The sequence below is a fragment of the Tyto alba genome, unplaced genomic scaffold, assembly GCF_018691265.1.
Source record: "Tyto alba isolate M040663 unplaced genomic scaffold, T.alba_DEE_v4.0 Super-Scaffold_1000006, whole genome shotgun sequence".
Taxonomy (NCBI): Eukaryota; Metazoa; Chordata; class Aves; order Strigiformes; family Tytonidae; genus Tyto; species Tyto alba.
In genome coordinates this window covers 31809068-31831530 of record NW_024881272.1, presented here as the reverse complement: position 1 = coordinate 31831530, position 22463 = coordinate 31809068, and the positions used below count along the sequence as shown (strand labels likewise).

Below are 22463 nucleotides of genomic sequence, written 5' to 3'. Positions count from 1 at the left end.
ATGGGAGCAGCCAGAATGATCAATTGAGAAAGTGGGCAATACTGGACCTCAGTTCCTCCCTTGATCCCCTCCCCTCATATTTATAGGTTTCTAATTTCCGCTGGATAATGAATATCGCTCTTCATTATAATTATGTTAAAAGGTACCAGCATGATGATTCAGAAACCCTTGAAGATATAGTCATATTTTCAGCAACAGATGGATTTAACACTGCAGATGGAGTGTTAAGAGTGCAGGTAATAACAAACTCAGCAATGTACTGTACTGAAATATAATTGGAAAGTATTAATCATATATTGGTTACTTCAGCTTCACTAAGTAGATGTTTAATTTTCATCAATCTTTTTACCAGATTCCCGGAAAGATTTCTGTGTAGACAGAATGTGGCTTCTAGGTGAAACGATTGCCGAAGTTATTAATGACTAAGGCCTTGATCTTGCAGGCATGTGCCCATGGCTTACCCAGGCATGCAGAATAAAAATCATTTGTGTTAATAAGGCTGTCAGATGGGGCCCCATTCATATGGCCTAAGTTTCAGATGGCGACTAGTCAGTAGCAAAACTGAAACCCCTTTCAACTTGGGGGCTGCTGGAAACCTGTCAACAGGAATGACTGGCCACAGGATTTGTGGCAGAATACAGGCAATTTAAAAAGTCCCATTTGTAGAGGTGAACCATGAGCCTAACCCATTGCAGAACTGGGAGTTAGCATGTAGACAAAACAAAGGCTGGGGATTTTGGCCGTTCTTTATTATTTTCTCTAAGTACGGACCTTTTGAAATTATCTGCATACAGAGAAGTGCCTGCTACTATTTCCATAAACCCTGCCATCTTACTGTTCTTTAAATGTGCCTCTTCCTAGAGGTTGTATTTGAAGCCTGGGTAATTCAGGGAAATTTTTGCTCTGAGCAGGCCACACAGGACCAGAGCAATCAGTGATGCCTGGTTGTGTACCATGACTCTGATTCTTTAATTAATGCTATTTATAACTAGGATTTCATTTGTAGGATCAGAAAGTGGCCCGTGCTCTGGTGTGCCACCTGGGAACGCAGGGAGCGGGGGGTGCTGTAGTGCGCAATTCCAGCTCACTCGGGGAAAATCATCTATTTTATGGCAGGAATATAAAACGTGAGTTTTGGTGAAAACAAACATTTTTCTTTTGAATAAGCTTCTCTGGATGGTTTGTGTTCACAGTTTTCTGTGGGGTCTGGGTATCTGGTGAAGCTGCATCTCCATTGATTTCCCTACAAGCTTTCCTTTCACTGATGGGACTCCAGGGACTCCATAGCCATGGTGTGCCATGATGACTATGGACTGATCGAGCTTGTAAACAACAATATAAGCATTCAATGCCTAAATTTTAAGTCCCCATACTTTACCTGAATGTTTTGGTCTTTTGTTGAACTATTTAGTTTCCTAGATATCTGTGAATCTTTGAAATGTAATTAAAAACCTGGAATTATCTCTGGAAAGTTGACTCTCACTTGATGATACAATATCTTTATCTTGGTTGATGGGAAAAAAAGATCAGGTAATAAAATTCAGTATGACTGGAAATAAAATTGAGCATGACAAGAAACCACAAGTGAACGTGCTTAATAATGCAAAATGAGTGTGCTGTCTTTTTTTGGACAGGCATTTGTACACCAGAGAGATACAAACAGGTACTGATCATTTCACCATGATCGTCAAATAAAGGTCTGTGAATAGAAATTACTCTAAATATGGTGTGTCCTTAAGGGTACCAGTCAAGATAACTTGTTTGTAACAAAGGTCCCATATTCCTGCTGTGGGGAGGGGGCAGCTTGTTGCTAGAATGTGAAGACAAATAATATTTTTGCTTATTTTTCACTTACACTTGTAAACAAGCTCTCCCTTATTTTCCCTTCATATTCTGTCCAGATTATGTGGGTGAGAAATGAGCACTAGAGCTGCAGCAGGGTCTGCAGAAAGAGATGGGTGTCTGGAAGGAGGATCAGCCAGGATCACCTCTGAGCACCTCTGTGCAATGGATGCTGAAGTTGTTGGCACAGAGCTGATGTACGTAGCTGCCCAAGCTCCAATACATGGGGTGATACAAAGGATGAGAGTCATGGTGTATCAGTTTCCCCAGATAGATGCAATCTGGAGATCCTTCTCCTATGTGCATACTGGTAGGATAGACTTTTCATCTTTCTGGCAAAGTTTGAACCTTAGTTTTTTCTTTTTTTTTTTTTTTTTTCTCCTTATTTATGAGAATAATTGAACCAAAAGTGATTTAAATTGTCAGGCATCTTAGTTTTTATTTAAATAGTATGTTTTATAACTTGTTCTGCATTTGTAGCATGGAGTTACGTTGCCTGGCAGAGGTTCAGGCTCACTGTTCACTAGGAGGACAGGACATTTGGTACTTGTTTGTGAGGAACAGGCAGGTAATGTATTGCATATACACATAATAATGTAACAATACACATCAAGAGGCTGTCTAGGTCGGTAGAGAAGATACTAGGAGGCAATAGACCCCCTTTAATAAATCATCTCATACTTAGTTCTAAAAGGCTTAAACTCCAGCTCAACCGAAGGGGATTGATCAAGGGGGTGTAACATAAATCACTGGGACCCAAGAAAGCTGCAGAGCCTCTGTTTTCCCCATTGACATCGGGACTTCTAGCTGTCCCTGTTTGCTCTGTATCATCTTAGGATACGCTGCTTGATCTTTCCAATTACTGGGATGACTTTTTCCTTTTGTGATTCATGACAAAGTGTTTTTGGATGAAAATTGTAGTTCAAGCAAAATCACAAACAACTAGCTTTATGAAGGGATTTTATTTGTTAGCTCAAGCTGTGTGAAATTTGCTAGATGTATCAAAAAATAAAGGTAAATATCTTGTAATTTAAAACTTGATAAATTATTGACAAAGGAAAAATGCCCCGAGTTAATCGATCTGACGGTTTTGTTGCCATTTGTCTCGAGGATTTAGAAGTAGTGGATCATGCTCTAATGCTGGTCTGCTCTCATCATTTGGGAGAGAGAAAACAAACATTCCTGCGTCTCAGTTCCTCATCAGTGTCTGAACTTGAATGAATCAGCTACTGAGCTGAAGGAAATTAAATATAAATTGACATGAAGAAAATGTTCCCCTTGCTGCTTCAGAAGTAGATATAGTTGTCAAAAGTTCATTTTTATCCCTTCAAGTATTTTGGGTCACATCATGCTATGAAATAGCTGGGCTTACTAGAAAAGTTTGGCCTAAAGGTACTGTTTCAAGTTTTTAGATTTATTAAAGTAAGTTTAATGAAAGATTGTCTTTATTTCAGTTGTGACTTTTGGCAGACATTTGGAAAGAAAAATCTGAATTCCAGCTACTCTTTTTAAATGTTGTTCCTCTTTCTTCCTTTTCCTTTGTCACAAACATAGCATTTGGTAGTCTCACAGAATAATTTAAAAATATGATGAGTATTCTTTTAAGCCCTGTAACTCAGTAGTTTGTGCTGCAAAAATGTTCCTGTCTGTGGGACAGATGGTTAGATTTACTCACCTTGGCTTTTCTGGGTTTGCATGCACAACTGGAATGACATAATGCTGTAACTTATTACACAGGTATCCTAAAAAAAATACTAAACAGAATGTTTTGCGGATTACTTTCAGGCCATTTAGTTTTTCAGGACTGCACCCTAGACCCCTCTAGCTGCTGCACTGAGTTACCTGGTATAAATTCCTTCAACTCAGGTTGCCCTATTAGCCTTGTTGTCTTAAGTAGAACCATTATTTAGATGTTATATTTTTCTGGGCAATTTCTTTGCCATGCAACTTTCCTGACTTTGAAAATGTGTTTAAATACATAAGGAAACATGACACAGTTTCTCCCCACTTCTCTTCTCATGTATGCTTGGAGAAATTAAAAAGCATTAAAAGACTATCATCTTGTAAAATATATTCAATTATGCAGGGGAGAAAATAAACAACTTGTTTGTTGTCATTTTGGAGATGTCTTGTCCAGACCTGTTATCATGCAGTTCTCTGCCACAGCAACTACTCTACTGTAGTACAGTTATCAAACTTAGATTATTGTTCAAGCCACTGGCATGGACAAGCGCTCTACTTCGACACATTAATCTTTCTGTCAAGTTCAAAACCTGCTTTTCTCCTTCTCCACCTACTATCGGGGGGTTTCCCTACCTGTGATGGCAGCATCTTTTGAGATAGGGAAGAGCTTTCCTTGCTGCTTTGCTCTTTCTCCCAGCAGCGCAGTTACTCATCCCATAGGCAGACAGGACTTTTTAATCACTGTCAGTGTTGATACCGCCCATCTGAATACTGCTCCTGGTGGGTATGTCTTCTGTAAGTAGATGCCTCCTAGTTGCTGTTAAATAATATATACCTGCCTTGAGACCAGCTGCATTGAGCATTTGTGGAAGTTGAGTCTGCCTCTTTTATCCTCTAAAACATATTTAATGAGATTCCTTTGGTTTTCTTAGAGCTGTTTTTTTTTACAGTTACTTAAACATGCTGTTGAACTTGGGCATGACAAAAAGTCACTTTGGTACAGCATTAAAACCTTCTTAATTTATAAGATTGAATGCTACATGCAAACATCTTTCCTTACATAACTGATATTTCTTATTTTAATACAGTACATTTTTAAAGCTGAACTTTGAAGCTGATCCCTCTGTAATGCTTGGTAGCACTCCCTAACTAAACAGAAGTCTTTTATTATTTTTACAGGGTTTATACACTGTCAGAAGAACAGATGCTAACATGCACCTGTAGTCTGTCTCCACTGGGAACCATATTTACCACCACTGTTTAGAATTGTTTGGAAAATTTTTGAACAAACTTCAAGACGAAAGAATAGGTTTTTATGTAAAAAAGCCTTAGAGAAAAGCATCTGCTTTGTATGTCTAGATTTATTTTTTTTTGCTAGAACTAAAAATTGATGTATATCTTTTGACTTGAGAATTTCTGTTCAAAATATCAACTTTCTGTGGGAAAAGGAGATGGAGAAGATTTATCTGAGGACTTGTCAAAATTCTGTCCAGACATGGTGATGACAACTTCTGTGTTTTAGCTACTCATCATAATTTGTTGATGTTTTAGATACTCTTGTTTGATATTTGTATTCATGTGGCTGAAGTAAATGACTTATTTGGGGTTTATTCCTGATTTTGCCATTTCCTTTGCACCCTTGGACTTTAATTTTTCAAAGCATTGATCAATTTTGTGTGCTTTGTTTCAGGAGCTGGTGGATGAGGGCAAAAGGGTGGGGTGAGCAAGACAACTTGGAGACCCCTTAGCCTTAACTCTGAGGTGCTTAGTGTTGATGTCTCCAGTCAGTCATTATTTTCCAGCATGAATTAGATATTACTTGTTGCAGAGCACTGGGCAAGCATCATCTGGGCATGAAAGATCCAGAAAGACAAAGTCAAACCAAAACGAGCATAGAGGAAAACTAATGGCATGATCAGAAGAACAGTGGGTCTATCATTAGAGTGGATTAAGAGTCTGGCTTATTGAACTCAGCCAAACAAAGCCTGAGAGGGTGATAGGGTTAGCTCCAAGTACCGTGAGGGAATTAAACAGAGGGGGTAAAAAAAAAAACGAAGCTATTTAGGCTAATAGGCAATATTGGCACAAAACCAAACAGACTTAAACCACCATGAGAAAATTCAGGCTAGAAAGTAAAGGATGGTGTCCATCCAGTAGAGAAAAAAGACTCTGAGCAGGTCTCAAATGGAGGCAAGAAACTTCAAAATTGGAGCATAATCTGTCTGTGAAATCTGTCCTGACTATTCATGACTGGAGGGGGACAGGAGGTGACAGTTGGATCTCTTGGTGCTCCCTTCAAAACTTTACCTGTGATTATCCCTCACACCCCTAATGAACCACCTCCCAGCCCACAGATTTCTAACTCTGTTTCCAGCTCTTGAATTGATTTCTGTGTTCCTTCAGAGGGTGATTTCTGGATCGGTGCTCTCTGCTCCTCCTCCACAAGGCATCGTCCTCGTGCGGACACCTTCGTTCTGTCTCCAACAAGTGCAGTGACATGTTGCTGTTTTGATGAAGCTCTTCATCCACCTCTACTACCTCAGACTGCACTCCCAGTTTATAACCCGGATGCTGCATCCCTGCCTATTGACAACCAGTGGCCCAAAACTCATGTAGGTATCTTGTGTAACATGATTTCACTTTCATATTTAACCTAAATTTCCACCTACATATATTTTTAAGTCTGTATTTAAGCCTGCATTGTTTTGGGCCAGACTGCAGTGGCAGGACTTATGCTGGGTTAAATCAAAATCACATTGTTTCCCCAGTTGTAAACCCCAACATTTAGCAGGCGGGGACTGTCACACTGTCACAAACGGGGTTGCACGGGAGCCAGCAGCAACACTTTGCTTCTCTAGAGATGAGTCATGCTACTTCAAACTATTTGGCTAATCAGTAAACTGAGATCTGCTGCTTTACAGACAATATATAATATTTGCTTTGCCTTTGTGCACTCCCTTTCATTTTGGATCCTTTGCCATTAGGATTTGAAGCATATAGACTGCATCTAATCCAATTTATCCTGTTCATCTTGGCAATGCTTGCAATGCTGACAGCTTAAAGAAAACACTTAATTTGACTAAGTGTTTTCAGTTTACTTCTCAAAATATTTGAAATCATTAAAGTCAGAGTACCCCTGCACTGCAATACACACAGTTCTGACCTACTTTAGCAAGTTAATTACAATTTGGGTGATCCCGTGGTCTTTGCTTATGCTGCGGGCTGAAGTAGTTTACCTGATTAAGAGTGGGCTCAGTGTTTGAGAATAATTCTTCTGGTCTGACACTTTTTAATCTGACTTTGAAAGAAGCTCTTAGAGCAAAAATGAAGAATACTGGGGACCTGGTGTGACGTTGTCTCTCTTGTCTCCTCACGGCGCTGGGCAGAGCACAGGAGGGCCTGAGTGCTGAGCTCCCTGTGCAGATGCTCTCCTGCTGTGAGGCTGTTCGGGTCCCTGTATTCATAGCTATCTGTATTAATTGCTACCCACCAGAGGTGAGACACAGAGGAGGGATGCAGAGCAGCCCTGGAAGTGCCCTGATGAGCACAGGTGATTATGAACGGTGGTTCGGTAGCACTGGAGCGTGCCAGTGCTGATGGGGTCACGGGCTGCACCCCCATCCTCTGCACAATACACTCATTGCTGAGGACTTGTCACAAACCCCTCTGTGATGGCATCTCACCCTTCCCCTGCTGCTACCCAACAAGAAGAAATGTGATCTAGGTTTACTGTAATTGCCAAACACACATCCCAGACACCAAGCAGGATGGAAGAGAATGGAGAAAGCATAAATGAGAATAGAAATGGACCAAATGGATTTATCGGCACAAGCAGTAGTAACATGTTGTACTAATGTGAGGTAACGGTATTTGTAAATGCCATCATAGCTTTCACTGAGACAGCATAAACATCCGTACATGCTAATAAGCAGAAAATATATCCTGAGCTTCTCAGTGATCTTCCATCTTGGCTAGCTCATGCCACCATGTCTGTTCTGCCAGTGCAGATCACAACAGCTTGTGTAGGTGCTGCACCTGAAGTTTTGGGAGATGTCAATAAACTCCCAACATTCTGGGTGTCTAATGATCCAGTTTGTCATTTGGATTAATGCTTATTGGAGTTAATGATTCAAAAATTCTGAAATAGTTATCTAATCCCAGTTTCTTACAAAAATTGCATTAAAAAGATCCTGTTATGAATGGCTTTGAACTGCTGGATAGGACCAGCTGATTCAATATTGGGGTTTGATAGCACTGGAGCATCTGTCTGTGATGACGAGACAGCCTGAAATTGCCAGTCATTGAAGGGCAAGTGATACGATCATGCTACAACAACAGAGAGATAGCTTGATTTGGCACATCAGTATCATATAATTTTCCTCTGTTTTTTGTGTTTTTTTTTTTTCCCTTTGAAATGATTTGCTCAAGACTCCCCTTTCAGAAATGTGTGCTGGCAAGTTGCAATACCACAGAGAAGGGAAGGTCCAGAGCTGCAGTAGGACTAAGGAACTTGGAAAATGCAACTGGTGCGGAAGAGCAAACAAGGTCACTGGTGACAAGGCTCTGCTCCATCTGTGCAGGCACGCTCGTGAGCAGAAGCATTCCAGCAACGTGGCATTTTGTCACATTATTCCTTTCCTTTTAAATTTCAATAGCTAGTTATTTGCCTGCCTTTGGTTAGGAGACAAAGCCCTTCTTTGTGCAGCCACACAACACGTCTATCTCATGTAACGGAGAAATTAAATGCAAATTTCTCCGATAAGACAGGAATGGTGCTTGTCTGGGGAAGAAGGAAGCATTGTCTGGCCAAAGCAGCAGAAGAAGGTGGTGTTGCCCAGTGTGTCTGATAGGCAGTCCCAAAAGGTGGAAGAAACCATAATTTGTGGAGTCTTCTGATAACATTGACATTAAAACCTCCCATGCCCCTATTTCATCTTTCATAGAATAGGGACCAAATTGCTCTGCTGTTTTGTGCAATTCAGCAAAGCACTTTAACGTGCACTTTTTTTTAAAGCACACGAGAAGATCCCCAACTGTCTGCACAGAGCAATATACAGGCTAAAGCATTCTGTAACATTGAGTCTGGGTAATTTGTAAACGATCTGGAGAAATTTAAGTAGGGATCCTTAAAATTACTGAGTAAGAAGAAAGTCTTTCAATCATCCTTTTTTTCTTTTTTTTAAATCCATTTTTCAAGAAAGTGGGAATTTTTTCATTAAATGTTAATATTTTTATCCTTTTTGATGAGGTTCAATACAGAGTAAATGACTAGTTAAAAAAATAGTAAAGTAAAAGAAAACTAATACTGGAGCAGAGGCAAACCTTTGAGATATCATTCAGAAATTCATTCATCCGGTATCAGCACCCTGTTAAGAGCAATACTAACGTGCATTGTGCATATGAAGAGCTATTCAGAGTTTAAATTGGTGACACAGCCAGGGGACAGTTTAACCTCTGGCATTAGATAGAACTGGGCACTGATATGAGCCAGTGCAGTAGTGCTAATTAATGCACCCTGAGGGGACACAACGAGGCATTGGCCCTGTACACCTGAGACATACTTCTGTCAGCACCGAGGTGCCAATTAGTGTTGTCTCATAAAAATAACCCATGTTAAAAAAATAAAAAAGATAAAAAAAAAAAAGTTCCAAGTCCTATAGATAAAACAAGATTTAGACATAAAATAATAGAGTCAGTAATGCATCTCCCTAGTTCATTAATACAGCACAGGATGAGCTTCGCTGTAGCTGCCGTTATTGAAATGCAGATTTGTTCCTGAGCTGGGCAGCAGCATCTTCGCTAACCTCGCTCGCCCTGCCTGGGCTGAGAGCTGACAGCACTCACACCCTCATCTTGGGCCAATCTCCAGTGGGGAGCAAGTATGAACATCTCAGGGCAACCACCTCTGCAGCTATCATGGGGTTATCTGGGACAGGATCTCTGCCGACACTGATGGTGGACACAAAATGAACCCATTTCGGACTTAACAAGAAATCCGGGGAAGATTTGTTTCCTGTTCTGCTTCTGGTTTAATATTAGTAGTGCACTGTCCTTTGCAGGCTTTTAGTCTCAATTAATTCAATAATAAAAATCACAACTCAGAAGTACTCAAGCTGAAAACCACTGCATAGAAAATCAACATTACGGGAGTATGGCAAGCTTTTGGCTTCATCAGTTGACCCATTCTTGATTACTGAGGCAAGGAAGCAGTTCGTCCAGACTAGGTAGTGTCATGTTAATCTGGGTTTGTCTCAGTAGATGTTTTTGGGTTGAATGAGGATGTTAAGCATGTATCCATTTGAAATATCTCAATGTTTCTGATGAAGAAAACACCAAGGACCTTAACTTCACGTCAAAGACAAGCCCTCAGTATGGCTTGCTAGAAAAAGCTTTTCTCTCAGCTGTCTATGAGATCAATGCTGGGATTGATATAAGTGAGTATATGCCCTACAATATGCTACTATTCCTCTACAAAAAATTTTAACAGAATTTAATATGGTAATAGTGTATGGTGTGTGAGTACTGCTTTGTAACTGCCTGGGTGGTAGGATTGAGGAACCGTTTGGCAAATCAGGCCAGACCAAATGGCATTCACTTGGTTAATCACCAGCTATTAAAATAGCATCAAATCATAGCAACCTATTTGTTTATCATTCAGTGCACAATTTTCTGCACAGTATATTCATAACTGCTGTACCCAAGCTAATTTTAAATGAGCCAACAAAGCCATTTTCCAGCACTCTCCTGGGAAATGGATCTGTGGACTGATTGATCTCTCTGCTTCTGGGGCCAAGCCCCCCACAAAATCAGAGCTGATGACATTAGTGTTTATCTTTGAAGTAAGCCAATTTTGGATTTAGACTAATTTTTAAAGTTCTGTGTGGCTTTAATCTCTTGCATTACTCCAAATTAATTCAAGTTCCAGTGCCTTCAAGTAGGTTATATCCACCATGTTCTCTCCAAGCATGAACGTTCAGGTACCACTGCAGATCTCTTTGTGATTTCTATTAGAGACAACAGCTCCTTGGTGGTTCCTTTCTTTATCACCATGAATCAGCAAATGATAAAATCCCTTTTCTTCAACTCAGGAATAAAATAGTAACTTTCATCTTGATCTTCAAAGTGCTGATTTTCTGTTTCTGAGGGCTGATACCTCACTGTTGTGGTAGCAGCCCTTTAAAATTATGGAGAGCAGAACAGCAGACATGGTCTGTGCAATCATTAAATGATTTTAGTAGTGAGGGAATAAATGGATGAAGGTGTGGCAGTAATGAGTATACAATGAAGTTCTGTTGTTCACATTCCAGTAGAGTTTAGGAGCCTTAGTGAAGGACCTCCAGTCTCATCAGAAGCTAAGGAAGGAGTGGTACCTGCTCAAAATACCCTTTTCATATAAATAAATAAATGGAGAGTTCAAAATTTCTTCTCTGGCACTGCTGGTGTCCTTCTAATCTATCTTCCTCACCTTTAATATAACTGCAGAGAAACGGTGACAAATTCTGGCTCTGAAGGCAGATCTAGTCCTGCACAGATTCCCACTGTGTCCATACTCTCGTGTCAGTTGAATAGGTATGTGCTTATTTTTAGGGATGCAATGGGATACAATGAAACCTCAGAGACATTTTAAGGCTAGCTGAATCTTTGGCTTGGCATTTCATTCTGCACGTCAGTTGATTGGTCATTTTATCACCAGTTATGAAGTGAAATTAGATAATCTCGATGCCATATGGTATACAGTATTTATAGTTTAGTATGTTTTCCATATATGTGTGCTAAAGCCTGCTTCAGGGATTTGTTATGGTCCTTGTGTTTACAGGATTTGGGTCTTGGGTGAAAGAAGAGTTTGACAGTTGCTAATGTTTGATTTAATCTGATACGTTGGAGGCCACATGGGTGATCCCTAATTAAAATCAATTTACGCTTTCTGTCCTTTGACAGGGGAAGCTGTCAGGGCTCCCCAGGACCAGGTCCCATGTCCACTCAGATCTGCTACCTCTGGTAGCGATTGGGAGGGAGTGACCCCAGGGGACTGGGGGGAGAAGCCTGTGGGAGGTTGGGGATGCTTAACCTCCACCTCAGCTCCCCTCTGAAATGACCAGGAGCATGCAGTATCTCCTCCAGGTCTCTGATGCAGACAGGCTTAACTCTGAAGCATCTCTCCAAGGATTATTGTCTGCATCAGGTTTAACTTCAGATTTCTTGCTTTCCATCAAAATACTCAATTCCCCTTGAAATGTTGATAAATAAGGAGCTGCAGGATTCATTATGTGGGACATTAGTCACTCAATATGTGTCATTATTTTCTCAAAACAAGCCTAAACGAGCACTACAGAAGGGTCTCGGAGATCTGCATTTGGAGCTGAATCAAATGTAATGAAACGAGCATATTCTCAATCCCAAATATTAGTTGCTTAGTACAGGTACCTGCGCTGGGCATTTTAGTGAGTTGTATGGTGTGAATACCCTTCATACAATTTCTTGACTGCTTCTCATCAAAAAAGATCTCCATGCATATCTTCAGCTCCAGAAAAAGTAGTAGTAAAGCTGTGCTAAGCTTTGGAGCACACATGTTGATCTGCTTGAGAACCATGTCCCACTCCTTATCTCTGTCTGCTGCTGTGCCTTGGTCACTCTAAGTTGTAATGGCAGACACAATAGAAGCTGGCTAAAGCTGGACCAACAATTTTTAAAAAGCTGTAAATAATAATAATTAACAACAAACCCTGAGAGAGGAGAAGCAATACTCAGTTGCCCTGTAAGAACCCAGTGAGCACTTGAACAAAGAGGAGTTAATAAATGTTACAGTCAGGTTTTTTTGGATAGGATTCTTGCAGAATATGATTTCATAATCCGCTGTCTCTAGTGAACAACAAGACCTCTGTAAACACTCAATATTCAAATAGAAAATTGTTTCTTGTAGGCTTCCATGGCACAAAATAAAAGCTCTGTAAATCTGGGCCTCCATATGTGGTTCTCAGCTGGTGTAAGTCCCTGAATGAATTACATGTGAACAGAGAAATTAATGCTACACACATGGTGGCCAAACTTGAAAGCAAAAATTGCAACTGAGAATATACTGCAGTGGATTGTGAAATATTTGAAGATAAATGGAAGCTTGAGTCCTTGTTGATATAATGCATCATTGATGCATTTCAAGGAATACACAACTATCAGAGTGAGTACAATACTGAGATCACATTTGGGAGAGTGTAAGGACTCACTCTTTAAAATCAAAGACTGGATTTAAGCAGAATGCAAGCTGAAAAGGCAAGTATGCAATATTGACAATCTAGCATAATTTTGAAGAAAAATTGGGTAAAATACTTCCCCCCTCTTTAAAAATCTGACAACTTACTGTTGCAGTAAGCGTATATCCTATCCAGGTTTTGAGATCGTTGTACTCTAAAGCAGCTTTTGTTAATCAGTCAACGTTGATGATGAATTACCCAAGAGTTTTGGTACTTTTGAAACAGTTGCGATCTTTTTGTTGTTGTTTTTTTCCCCCTTCTCCTCTTGACAGAGGAGGAGGGAAGAATGTGCGTGTTACAGTGAATTCTAAATGAGGACTGTGCCTCCCCTGTTTGCAAAAAGCCAAGCAAGGCAGTAAAAATAATAAATAAAACAAATGAAACCCTCTTTAATCCATTCATGAGCTTGAGTGTTTCAAGTAGGCCATAATATTAAGACAAAGAGTTCTGAAAGAGATGGATCAGAGGAAAGTGCTATTGCTTAAACAATGTCAGACTATTTAATTGAATTCCGTATTTGTCAGCACTGTATTTTCCCATGTCCAGGATTCTTACTGTTGATTCAAGGCTTAAGGCCTAAATAGAAAGGGCAACAACTGCCGTGTATTTTGATCCCGAACAAGCTGTGTCCTTTGAAACGCCAGCACTTGGCGTATGGAAGAATGCTGGAGTGCTTTGCTGCAACAGAGGGCACCAGCAAAAGAGGTAATGAAAATATGTTATCCCCATGAATTCGACCTTGCTGCAGCATACTGAGGGAACCTGACAGAGAAATTTTTTAAGCCTGATGTTATTTCTGTAACAATTTATTAGTATTTATCACAAGGACAACTGGTACTGGGTTGTGGACCAAGAACAGGGCTAGGAGCCAGGAACTCTCAACTCTGTTTTTTTGAATTGATTTGGCAGGTTTTTTTGATGTATAAAATCTATAGTTTAGTCCTGGGCAATAACAAATGTTCATTACCTTATTATAAAAGTTTAAACTGTTTTCCTTGTTGATTTGTTGCACAAAGTAACTGCTTGTGTTTCCCTTCCCTCAATGGATATCTTATGCCTCATACTCCACAGCAGGGCTGAAGGGAGCTACCTGGACTTGGGTAACAACAGCTCAGGCTGGAGCAGGAGACAGGTAAAACTTGTAAGCTTTAGGCCATAGTATCTGCTCTTTTTCTGTAGAGAGCTTCCCTACTCTGGCATGTCCCTCTGTCCCAGCCAACTTGCTACTACTGCCATATATGTAAGAACAAATAGAAATTTGACTGTTTTTTCTCTTTTGTACCGATACCACTTTTGTTTATATATTGAGGACCACAAGTGGTCCATGATTACGAAGAGGATGATCAATCCTTTGTCCAACTCCTTAAGTCATCTTTGCCAAAATTTTAGGAGCATGCTCCCACTGGAGTGTCAAACATAAACCGTACCATAGCTGGAGCAAATGTTTTGGCAGGGGACCCTGACTTGGATAGAGATGGCACTAGAAGAAGGATGGTTGAAATTGGTCCCTCCATGCAACTGTCCATGTAAGAAAACTCTGCTGAGACACTTTCTAAAATTCAATCAAATACTCTGTGAATCTTACTGAGTGATATTTGCCCAACTTACTGTGCCCAGATCCTCAATCACCTTTCATTTACAGCAAGCATATATAGCCTAGGTACCTCCTTTTCCATCACGTTGTGCTCCAAATGCCCATGAAATTCCATTTTTTTTAGAGGCTGGAAGAGCTCTTTCCTGATTAGTACATGAGTGACAGATTAATTCCTGCTTCTGCCAGTGGCACAAAATAAGTTGACTTGGGTGCTGTGGGTTCATGCTCTCAATATCCTGAATGCTGAGTGCAGAATCTGGCTATTTTAAAGTAAATTGCACTTCAATTTTGCTTGAAGGATCATGAAAAATGTGAGTATGGGCACCATGTTCCTTGAAACACACCATACATAAATTGAGTTAAATCAGATACATTTTTATCTGCCAAAATTGGTAAGTATGGGATGCAATAGAAGCAGTGTGCGTTTGATTTATTTTTTTTAAGCTTTCATTTTGGGATTGGATGTTTTACTTGAAGAAATACCTCAGTGAAATACAGGTTACCAGGCTCAACAGAGCAATGATCGGGAGAAATTCTGTGCTTTATCTCCATGCAAGGGTCTGATTATCTTAGCTGATAGATCTTAAAAATCTATGGTGCTTCAAAGTACTCTTGTCCCTGCTAACAAGCCCACCCATCTCCCTGCCATTTGTACCAGCTTTTTCCAATTAATTTTTCTGTCACTAGCAGAAGTGTCTTCGTTTTGCCTAAAGTTCAAGGTGAGATGATACTTCTTTCAGCTGCCTCTAGTTCTCCCAAGCTGTGACGAGGCACAGCTTTCCCTACTGCTGAACATGCAATTTTAGCAGCATTAATTGTAGGCAATTTTTTAAGAAGTAGTGCTAAAAGAGGTTCCATAAATAGGAATGTTATGACCCAAGGAAATGACTTACCCAGGTGGAAGGATCTGCCACTAGTGCATCTATCAACCCGCCTCCACAAAAAACGTACAACAAAACTCCAGAGTTTTAACCTGCCAGTATAGAGAGTGGTTTCATTTCATAATTCCACAGAGACTGGGACCACAAAACTAGCTCACAGAGTTGTTTCATTCTATCTAAAAACCCTTGTGTGGTCTGGCTGCCTCTGCACTAGTCTTCATTTGTCCCTGCAAGGGGTTGTGGGAAGAGAAGTGTCACTATTGCCATTCCCAGAGAAAGAAGTGAGATGCAAAGAGGGTAAAGACTTGTGTGAGCTGGCTCAGGGATGGTACGTTGAAACTGAAATTTCAAAGCACCAGGCTTATCATCAGCTTATGCTTCTGCAATAGAGCAAATGGGCTGTGCGGCAACAGTGAAAATTTGAAGGAGTTTTTGTAAAATCAGGCTCAAAATCTTTTACCACTCTCTGGCTAACTGAATTCAAAAGCAAAAACATTTCTGTGGAACCTAAAGGTTTCATTTGTCATCTTGCTTAATAATTTTATTAAGCTTTTAGTTTAATTATAATTTCAAATAACTGAATATACCTGAAATACTTCATTTTTAAACACTTTTTTTTTTTTTATACTACTAATTAACACACTACTTTTTTTCAGTTTTGGGAAGATTTGTATTTATTTTGATTGAAGCACTTTTTTTTTTTTTTTCTTTTTTCTGCACATCATGCAATTTCGATACATTTTAAATGAGCAGTCCCTGCTCAAGTCCAAGCTCTGGTTCTGATGTGTGCGAAGAGCACAGCTGCTCTGAACCCACCACATGTTAAAGGGATGAATATTAACTTTTTTTTTTTTTTTCCAAAGTGACTCTTTAATTGAAACATTAAATATTTAATGAGCTATTTCTATCCAAAAGGGAGGGGGGAAAAAAAATATCATGTGGTTTATTCCCAAGCAAAACTCATGCTGGTGTCTGGTACACCATCAGTGGTGAGCTGGCAGCAGTCAGTGCTAACACAGCCTGCACACAGGACACCCTTGGGGGGTGCTGGTTTGCACCCCCAGATCTGCTCCGAGCCCTTGGTACCTTACCTACACCCCTTAACATAGAGCCTGTGTCCAGTATTTCAACTGGAAAGCATCTCTGGCTGTGGTTCTTTATATGAGTCCTTACTCCATCAGTGCATTTGGGTAAAAATGGCATTTCTAATTGAGCAAGGCCCTCTTGGTAACGAAGGGCAGCAGCGCTGTCGAGATCACTCCTTCATATTTCTCTTCCTGTTCAGGAGACAAAACTAATTTATTTATGAAATCAGAGCAACCCACCAGATTAGCCATATAACTAGCTAGCTGCGTTGTTTAGATTCACTTGTTTGCTATCTCATGACATCCAAGTGAACAAGCTATATGTCAATGAAAGCGTTGGCGCTCTATCGTATATTATAGACTAGTTTGAAGTGCAAAAAAAAAAGATCCTGCAATGGGGCTACAAGCAGTAATTTTTTTTTTTTTTTTCCAGTGAGCATATGCTGCGAGTGGGAAAGGACCGTATAATGTAAACGGAGGTTTCATTAGCGATGATACGTGGCAGTCCCTGGGTAAAGGAAGAGAAGGCAAATCTGGGAGCACCTGTAGACTTCGCAGGTTTATATGCATGAGGAAGAGGCACGTGCAGGGGTGTACTGGGGGCAATGATAGGATCTGTTCTTCCCCCTTAGTTTCCCCTCGGGCCTCCCTGTAAACAGAGCGTGTTTGCCAGGCTCAGGCAGTTTGGATGCAGAATAAGTCCCTCTCTGTGCATCTGGCCTCCAGAAACCAATTTTTGCAAACAATAGGCAAACGCTCGCTTCCACTGTAAGTTTTAGCATTTCTATCAGAAAGGCAGAGGGTCTGCCGGGAAATATTTTTGGCCAAATGTCTCCCACGTACCCACCATTCTGGTTTTAAAAGTTCCTGTTTAACTTTTCCAGAAATTTTGGATGATTGGCCTGGCTGTGTTTCCTCTCCCGCCCGACGTTTTCCTCGCAGCAGGGAGGGGGAAGGTGCCCCGTGTGTTTCGGGCCTGACCATGCTGAACGCCGAAGACCTTGCCGTCCCCGCGGGTGCGCTGAGCATTTCCATCGTTACCCTCCCGCCAGCTCGTGGGCTGATATTAAATGGACCCTGTGGTGGAGATGCTGGTGGCAGGAGCTGCTGAGCTCAGCAGTGCTTCATCAGGACGCGCAGATTCACAGCTTTTTCCCCGGCTGAACTCAAGCAAGGTCTGAGTAATGGCACTTTGGCTTTCCTCCGCTGCCTTTTATTGTTTAGCTGCTTTTCGCTGCATCAGGGCTCTGGGGATGATAGACGGCGGCGCGGGGGGGGGGGAAGCGGGCTCGGCGGTGCAGGGTGCTAGCACCCCGTAACGAGGTTTGGGTTCATTACAGCCCGGCTCAGCTGTGCACAGGAGGTTTAGGCCGTGCTGGGGGGTGGGTGTGATGGGGTGGGGGTGAAGGGGTGAGGGGTGCGTGGGGGGGGGGGGGGTGGAAGGCAAGTGTGGGATGCGCGGGATGCGGATGGCCTCTGCTGGGAGCCACCGCTCACTGCAGCCGCTCGGCCCCGCTGCGCCGAATGAGCCAGGATTTACCTCCAGGAGGGAAAGGGGAGGCCAGGGTAGGGTGGTTTGTGGACGAACTTCTGCGCAAAACCACCCCCCCACCCCCCCCTTTCCTTTTGCCAGATCCTTTTGCTTTATTTTCCCCCGCGCAGAGCCCATTAGGAGCTGCTGCTCTGGAGAGCCACAGGGTTTTAGTGCCCTCGCAGCACAGCTGGGTCGAAGGCCGGCAGCCACCCAAGGGTATCTGCTGGCACAACTGCCTGCAGACTCTGCTGAGGAGCCAGATGCAGCAGGGGAGGGGGAAGGCAAAAAAAAAAAAAATCCCTTCCACAGCTTGGCATCTGCACGGCACACGTGCCAAGCAGTGCGGGAGCAGAGGGAGAGGAAGCGGGGGTGGCTGGGGGCTATTTGGCACCCCCGCAGCCCACAAACGGTTTGGGTTTGAGCTGAGAAACAAGCACCATGCGCTAATGTAAAGTGTGTGTTTTTTGAAAGTTGAAAAACCCGTGTTGAAATGAAAAAAATGCCAGCCGGTCGACGCCGCGGGCTGAGTTCAGCAGAGTCAAAATCCTCCTAATAAAGGGCGGCCTTTCTGCATACAGACTATGTGGGGTGCAGTTGTGAGGAGCAGCCCCCACCTCTTATCTATTTTGGGAGATGTTGAAGGTGTCCTGGGACCATTCAGCACTGAGGGTCAGCTCGTACAGCTAACATCAATCCACTTGATTGTTTAATGTTCAAGCCTGTACAAGCTGCTTGAAGCAAGATATAAAGCAGGTGTTAGAAGCCTCTGGAAAGTTTGCTGTCAATTACTGTGATTTCCTCTTCCCAACAAAGACTTAAAAGCTGAATGGATCTTTTCAGTTATGTAAATGCACTTTTCCATAAATACTTATTTTGCAGCAGAAACCAAAAAAAAATGCCTGTGGGGGCTGGTGTGTCTAGTTAGGGACTGATCTAATCCCACTCACATCGGTGAGGTCGTGGAGGTATTCGGGCTGGCAGCGGCCCGGGTCAGCTCTGAGCGTGGGTGTCAGAGGCTGCCATCCCGCCGTGGGTGTGGGTGCTCCCGGGGCAGTTTGCAGGGCATTTCTGCATCCCCCGTGCACACTCTGCTCTCTGCGGGACTGGGACAGGATGTGTTTTTCAATTTTACAAAATCTGGATTCAATAGGAATTGTCGCACTGCTACTGATTTATCAGGAGAAAACCTTCCCTTTGCCCTCAAATTTGAGAGGAATATATTTGCACCAAGGCCATGAAGGCTAATCATTTGCTCGTTATTTCTGAAGAGCCAGAGGTTTATTCAGCGTCTGGGCTGTGAGCTAAAACTCCTTTGCAGGCATGGCTAGATGTGAGTTTTTTCTCTTCACTGCAAAGGCAGTGTGATAGGAAATAGCAATGCAATGGGTGAGACTGGGAGGACTGGGCTTAAGCTTCTCTCCCAAACTGGTCGATGTCTGGTGGCTTCAGTAGATGACGATGCTGATCACTGACAATGTGATTTTGGGGAGGGAAATCTGAGGGAAACTGTGGCTTGCTGCTTTTACATGGCGTCTTAAAAATCTTTGGAGAACATAAAAGTGGTAAAGATTTTGTTTCTGTATCTCGTTCGTTGCCCAGGGTGACTTTTAGTGGATTAAGCTAATCATTTCTAGGAATGTTTTTTCTTTAATGCAGTCTTTGCAATTCAAAAATCTTTTTCTTTTTCTTTTTTTTTTTTCTCAGTGCATTCAACTACCTAAAGTTTAGCAAACTCTGGATGTATTTACCTGCATATACTCAAGGTGATGACTAGTATCAGGTAAGCCTGTTCCATGAACAGTTTCATCCCATGTTTCCCTATTACCTTGTCCCAGAATGGTTTGAAAGCTGCATATGAGTAGGAAGCTACATCAAGTCTCCAGGAGCATTGCTACAAATCTTTCTGGGGTCACTGATTTTCTAGGTTACTTGATAAATCTGGCTTGCGCCCGCCTGTGTTTTCCTACCACATGGAAGGTTTGGCAAGCTGGGGCCACTGACGGAGTGTGAAGCACTTGGATGCCACGGTGACAAGGGTTATGCTTGTGCCCAGGGAACACGACATTTAGGAAGAGCTTCAGCTCTGCAAAGCAGACGTGTTGAAGAACACATCATGTATGGCTCTCTTTTAATTGCCCTCAAAATTTACTGAAGAAATTGCCAGTATCTCACTAGTGATCGAGGCCTCCCATGGGGACTGCTCCAAGGCGTGCAGAGCTTGGCTTACTCTCTGCTCCTTAAGTTAGCCAGGGAATGACTTCCAGATCCCCACTGTGCTGCTTCTGCTCTTGCATTTGCAGGAATCGCAACAAGAATAAAGGATCCGCCAAGGGCTGCTAAACATGGACTTGACCCCTTGGGAGGGGTCCGAGCTATGAGACCACAGAAGAGAAATATCAAAACCCTATCCCTAGGAAAGCACAGTGTGGGGGGCACGCTGGCAGAGGGGCAGCACCCTCTCTGGGTGCCAACATCAGGCCATGAGTTTTATGGGTTTGCATAAGGCCTTGCCAAACAGGTCGGGGCATCAGCATCGCAGCAACAAGGATTTCTTTCAGTGGAAGCAGGATGGGCTTTCTGGGACACCAAATCTGTAGTATTTAAAGATCACAACTGATGTCTTAAATTCCAGGGAGAGTTGGGGTGACTTTTTTGGAAATAATAAGATCACTATGTTCTAAGTTTTTAGAGAATCCAGGGTTTTCACTGTAATTTCCCCCTCTTTCCTGTAGGACCGATGCCGCTGTACATGCATAATGACACAGAAAGCCTAGAGGATAGTTTTACCACACAGCTGACAGATGGCAAACGCACAGTCCAAGGGACACTTTACATCTACATCATGCCAGTCAACGATCTTTCCCTCATCTTTCCAGGTTAGCTATCTAAGTGACATTCAGTGCATAAAGACTTACAAAGAAAATTTAAAAAAAAAGGCAAGAAATGGAAGCAACCCATCTCTCCACCAGGACCTCCAAGCCCACCCACAGTACAGAGGAGATCTTGCTTTCATTGCATGTGTTATCCCTGAAAGCTGGTTGGTAGCAAGGCTGTGCATGCTGCTGCCTGGTGCAGGACTGTGACAAGCCACACAATACCATCCAGCAAAAACCATTCATGCAGAAATAGCTGGTTTGCGGTCTCTGGGCAGAGGCTTGTTTGTATTTAAGTTAGTGGCAAAACTCTGGTTGTCTTCAATTAGGCCAGAGTTGCTCCTTTTTCACACTCTACTTCTCTCTCCCACTTCCTATATTCCCTTCTGTATGTTTTCTCCATTCCCTTTAATCTATTTTTAACAGTGAATCTTGTTGAGAAGAACATGGTATGGGTTTTTTTTTAATATTAAAGGTCCAAAGCCAGTTGGAGGCAATGTTATTGGTCACATTCTCTTCAGGAGAGCAGGAGTGCCACCTCTGGGAATAAGGCTTCAAACAAAGAGGAAGGAGCTACACAGATAATAATAATAATTAATTGTCTCTCTTTGCGAACGGTAAAGTCCTTCTGACATTCTTTCACCATAAAATAGTCTGTCATAAAGTTTTTGAGTGGCATGTCAAGTCTAAGCCCTGTCATACGCATGCAGGTATGAACTTTTGTTTATTGGTTTGAAGAACACAGGAAGAAACCTGGCCTGTTGGCATGTTGCGGTACTGGAATATGAGAGATGTGGTTTCACTCACTTCATGACCATAAAATGTTTTGGCCTAATTCAGGTTTCTGTTCTTAAGAATTCACAAGTTGACAAAAAAATAAATCCTATGGAGTTGCTGAATCCCTCCAGACATGCCAGATCCAGTCTAAAAAAGGATTAACATATTGATTTTGCTCCTTGCCCTGTGTAGACCCTTTAAAAGATCTCCATGGGCCACAGGGGGGAAAAAAAAAACATCAGGGAGCAAATACTTCAGTGTCCTCTCTGCATTGTGACAGTAACAGCATTTTCTTGACTCACAAAAACAGTGTGCAGAGCTAAAAATAATTTCTATTCTCATCCCACAAGGAATTTTGGGATTTGAAAAATTAAACTTTTGTCTCAAAGAGAGAAGAAAATCAAGCGCAAAATTGTATCCAGGTTTGACTCTTCCCACCAGCAGTGTTTGAATCCCCATTTTCAGGGCACGAGAAACCTGTTTGATCACAAAATACTTGGTGAACTCTTAGTTACAAAGATAAGTACAAGCTTTCTTTTTGAGGCATAAATCAGTGCACGTATGAAATCCCATGTCACTCTGCCTGGGTGCCTGCAGCCCCTCTGCTGGGGTCCTTTTTTGTGAGGTAAAGCAGAAAAGTCCCATGCAGTTGCCCCTCTCTGGAGCGGAGCAGCAGCCCCTGGTGTGTGCAGGGGGTAATCGACGCTCGAAACAGCTTTGGCTCTGTTCCCAGAGCATCACATGTGTATTTTGAAAATTTTCATAGAAGTAGTAAACAACGAGAAGTTATAAATTGGACACGTGTCCCTGCTTCCTACCAGCATTTCCTTAGGGGCGCACAGGCATGAAGCCGTTGAGCCTTTTGCTCAGGGAGGGGGGAATGTTGCCAGCTTCCCCCTTCCCTTTCCTTCCAGGTCTTTTCCTTGCAAGGCTTGGATCTGTTACT

The 22463-nt window shown here is 42.1% G+C and overlaps 1 protein-coding gene across 1 annotated transcript in view; it reads left to right on the top strand.

Moving 5' to 3' along the window:
• The first annotated feature begins 17264 nt into the window (after nucleotides 1-17264).
• LOC122154731 overlaps nucleotides 17265-22463 on the top strand; it is a 54375-nt gene continuing 49176 nt past the window's right edge. The window contains exons 1-2 of the mRNA XM_042806017.1: nucleotides 17265-17508; nucleotides 19572-19647. The gene's annotated coding sequence lies outside the window, so the exon portion shown is untranslated. The remainder of the gene's footprint in view (nucleotides 17509-19571; nucleotides 19648-22463) is intronic.